At 39.9% G+C, this 4,879-nt stretch overlaps 1 non-coding gene across 1 annotated transcript; it reads right to left on the bottom strand.

Moving 5' to 3' along the window:
• Positions 1-4,389: 4,389 nt before the first annotated feature.
• TRNAP-AGG lies at positions 4,390-4,461 on the bottom strand. The gene has a single exon. It is a non-coding gene; the product is annotated as a tRNA-Pro (tRNA).
• Positions 4,462-4,879: the final 418 nt, after the last annotated feature.

The following is a 4,879-nucleotide window of genomic DNA, read 5'->3' as shown; positions in this document are numbered from 1 at the left end:
CCTAGAAATAATACAGTTCTAGGATTGTGACAAGACAAGAATGGACTCATAAGATGGGCGGTCAGGGAAGCGATTTCATTTGTGTTATCCACTAAGTAAATGATCAAGGATTGCTCTATACACGGCTGAGAGATGACCGTATTGTTGCACATCCTGAAAAAAGTACCGTAGGCAAGCAAAGCTTTTGAAAATGAAAGCGTGTAGAACTCAGATCCATTTTCTCTTCGATTCGTAAACTTTGGATCTGATCTTCCTTTCATTTCCGGGTGACTGAGAAAGAATTTAGGCTTGGAGTGCATCCGATTCGGTCAACAATAAGGTACAAAGCGGGTTGATTAAATGGGCTTCAAGTTCCATTATCGTTAGGTCGAAGATCTCTACTAGGTTTAGTGCACTTTGGTAGTTGCGAATGTTGTCGTAATCGAATGTCTTTCTCATTCGACATTCTCTCTTACCAAGCACTCATACTCGCCAGGGTTGAGGAGACAGTTCGTGAGCTAATTGGGTTTCGAGATTGCGTATACGCGAAAAGAGCTCGCTTTCAACTTTCTCCTCGGCGTTTTGTGCCCAGTTCTAGTTCAGGAAAGGGTCTAATCTCTTTCATTGGAGCACATTGATGCCGAAGGAGTCTTCGGAACCGATGGAGAGGCTATGATGACTTCAGGCTATTTAAATAGCATGACCGATACCACAAAGAAAGGTTATCTAAATCACACTAGTGGAATAGCTTTTTCATAATAATTATCTCGATATATGATACCAAAAACCTGCCTGATGACTGATAAGGTAAGGGGTTTCAAAAGACAACAGAATGACAATTCTACGTGTGATAGAAAAGGAGATCTTTTTTTTTTCAGTGTGCACGGTTTGCCTGCCTTCCTGACCACGGATAGGCTATAGGGCTTTGCACTTCGGCCCCTGAGAATACCATAACAATGTGACAGGATTCGAACCTATGGCTCTCTGAAACTTCTTCATCGGTTATTTTGGCGCATCTTTCTTAAAAGGATTGTGATGACAGATGACCTATGTGACGACAGTGGACAACATGCCTGCCTTCCTACCCACGGATAGACTACTGGGCTTTGCAATTCGGCCCCTGAGAATACCACATCAAGGTGACAGGATTCGAACCTATGCCTCTCTAAAACTTCTTCATCGATTATTTCGGCGCATCTTCCTTAAAAGGATTGTGACAACAGATGGCCTATTTGACTGAAAAGTTCCTAGAAATAATATAGTTCTAGGATTGTGACAAGACAAGAATGAACTCCTAAGATGGGCGGTCAGGGAAGCGATTTCATTTGTGTTATCCGCCAAGTAAATGATCAAGGAATTCTCTATACACGGCTGAGAGATGACCGTATTGTTGCACATCCTGAAAAAAGTACCGTAGGCAAGCAAAGCTTTTGAAAATGAAAGCGTGTAGAACTCAGATCCATTTTCTCTTTGATTCGTAAACTTCGGATCTGATCGTCCTTCATTTTCGGGTGACTGAAAGAGAATTTAGGCTTGGAGTGCATCCGATTCGGTCAACAATAATATACAAAGCGGGTTGATTAAATGGGCTTGAAGTTCCATTATCGTTAGGTTGAAGATCTCTACTAGGTTTACAAAGCGGGTTGATTAAATGGGCTTGAAGTTCCATTATCGTTAGGTTGAAGATCTCTACTAGGTTTAGTGCACTTTGGTAGTTGCGAATGTTGAAGTTCCATTATCGTTAGGTTGAAGATCTCTACTAGGTTTAGTGCACTTTGGTAGTTGCGAATGTTGTCGTAATCAAATTTCTTTCTCATTCGACATTCTCTCTTACCAAGCACTCATACTCGCTAGGGTTGAGGAGACAGTTCGTGAGCTAATTGGGTTTCGAGATTGCGTATACGCGAAAAGAGCTCGCTTTCGCCTTTCTCCTCGACGTTTTGTGCCCAGTTCTAGTTCAGGAAAGGATCTAATCTCTTTCATTGGAGCACATTGATGCCGAAGGAGTCTTCGGAACCGATGGACAGGCTATGATGACTTCAGGCTATTCAAATAGCATGTCCGATACCACAAAGAAAGGGTATCTAAGTCACACTAGTGGAATAGCTTTTTCATAATAATTATCTCGATATATGATACCAAAAACCTGCCTGGTGACTGATAAGGTAAGGGGTTTTAAAAGACAACAGAATGACAATTCTACGTGTGATAGAAAAGGAGATCTTCTTCTTTTTTTCAGTGTGCACGGTTTGCCTGCCTTCCAAACCACGGATAGGCTATGGGGCTTTGCACTTCGGCCCCTGAGAATACCACAACAATGTGACAGGATTCGAACCTATGTCTCTCTGAAACTTCTTCATCGGTTATTTGGGCGCATCTTTCTTAAAAGGATTGTGATGACAGATGACCTATGTGACGACAGTGGACAACATGCCTGCCTTCCTACCCACGGATAGACTACTGGGCTTTGCACTTCGGCCCCTGAGAATACCACATCAAGGTGACAGGATTCGAACCTATGCCTCTCTGAAAATCTTCATCGGTTATTTCGGCGCATCTTCCTTAAAAGGATTATGACAACAGATGACGTATTTGACTGAAAAGTTCCTAGAAATAATATAGTTCTAGGATTGTGACAAGACAAGAATGAACTCATAAGATGGGCGGTCAGGGAAGCGATTTCATTTGTGTTATCCGCCAAGTAAATGATCAAGGAATTCTCTATACACGGCTGAGAGATGACCGTATTGTTGCACATCCTGAATAAAGTACCGTAGGCAAGCAAAGCTTTTGAAAATGAAAGCGTGTAGAACTCAGATCCATTTTCTCTTCGATTCGTAAACTTCAGATCTGATCTTCCTTTCATTTTCGGGTGACGGAGAGAGAATTTAGGCTTGGAATGCATCCGATTCGGTCAACAATAAGGTACAAAGCGGGTTGATTAAATGGGCTTGAAGTTCCAGTATCGTTAGGTCGAAGATCTCTACTAGGTTTAGTGCACTTTGGTAGTGGCGAATGTTGTCGTAATCGAATGTCTTTCTCATTCGACATTCTCTCTTACCAAGCACTCATACTCGCTAGGGTTAAGGAGACAATCCGTGAGCTAATTGGGTTTCGCGATTGCGTATACGCGAAAAGAGCTCGCTTTCGACTTTCACCTCGGCGTTTTGTGCCCGGTTCTAGTTTAGGAAAGGGTCTGATCTCTTTCATTGGAGCACATTGATGCCGAAGGAGTCTTTGGAACCGATGGAGAGGCTATGATGACTTCAGGCTATTCAAATAGCATGACTGATACCACAAAGAAAGGGTATCTAAGTCACACTAGTGGAATAGCTTTTTCATAATAATTATCTCGATATATGATACCAAAAACCTGCCTAATGACTTATAAGGTAAGGGGTTTCAAAAGACAAAAGAATGACAATTCTACGTGTGATAGAAAAGGAGATCTTCTTTTTTATTTTTTTCAGTATGTGCGGTTCGCCTGCCTTCCTGACCACGGATAGGCTATAGGGCTTTGCACTTCGGCCCCTAAGAATACCACATCAAGGTGACCGGATTCGAACTATGGCTCTCTCAAACTTCTTCATCGGTTATTTGGGCGCATCTTTCTTAAAAGGATTGTGACGACAGATGACCTATGTGACGACGGTGGACAACATGCCTGCCTTCCTAACCACGGATAGACTATTGGGCTTTACACTTCGGCCCCTGAGAATACCACATCAAGGTGACAGGAATCGAACCTATGCCTCTCTGAAACTTCTTCATCGGTTATTTCGGCGCATCTTCCTTAAAAGGATTGTGACAGCAGATGACCTATTTGACTTAAAAGTTCATAGAAAGAATACAGTTCTAGGATTGTGACAACAAATGACCTATTTGACGGAAAAGTTCCTAGAAAGAATACAAGAACAATTTGTGTAATGGTCTTTTTGAAGTCCGGCTCAAGACGATCTTTATTTTCCCAAGAATATGTTTCATTCTCTATTCTCATCTTCTTGGTTCAATGTTTAAAAACCACATTTTAAATCATATTATCTTGCATAATTCATTTTGATATAATATTGTTGGGGGCATTTTGAGAATCGAACTTGAGACCTCTCACACCCAAAATGATAATCATACCACTTAGACCAAATGCCTTTGCAGTAGAAGTATAATTCTTAGTTGCTAGTATATATATTTTCCGTGCCTTAATATATAAAATTTATATAAGTTGAAGTTGTGCATTACTTTGGGTTAAACCCTATTGATAACTAAACTAGGTTGAGACATATATCGTGGAATACACAAGTAAATGACATTTGCTTTCTCTAAGGCTCGTCTTTTTATAAGTGAACATATAGGCATTCTACAAGTAAATGACATTTGCTTTCTCTAAGGCTCGTCTTTTTAGAAGTGAACATATAGGCATTCTGAGAATTGAACTAAGGACCTCTCGCACCCTAAGCGAGAATCATACCACTAGACCAAATGCCTTGTAGTGGATTTATCTTTTATGCGCCTCAATATTTGAAATTTATCCACATGTTTTTGTTTCAATTCTAGAAATAGAAATAATATCCATAGAAATACATAATTTTACAATGCAAATAAGAAAAACTCGTGATCAAGTTTTAGATAAAAGTAGCAAACATGTTGATAGATATAAAAATAAATTCAAGTTCTTTCTCTGGCCTAATTATCAATTGGAAGATTTAGCTGATATGAATTGTTATTGGTTTGATACCAATAATAACAGTCATTTGAGTATGCTAAGGATCCATATGTGTCCATGAAAATTAGTTAATGCTATATTTTCCTTATATTGGCCATAATATCTCTCAACCAAATGCATTAGTTGAAAATGTACTTAATTTTTCTTTTGTCCTTTTGTTTTTTAGAATAGTCTTATGTC

Source organism: Cucurbita moschata, unplaced genomic scaffold (assembly GCF_002738365.1).
Source record: "Cucurbita moschata cultivar Rifu unplaced genomic scaffold, Cmos_1.0 Cmo_Scf00154, whole genome shotgun sequence".
NCBI classification, from domain to species: domain Eukaryota; kingdom Viridiplantae; phylum Streptophyta; class Magnoliopsida; order Cucurbitales; family Cucurbitaceae; genus Cucurbita; species Cucurbita moschata.
Note: the sequence above shows the minus strand (reverse complement) of the source record. Positions and strands in the feature narration are given on the sequence as shown.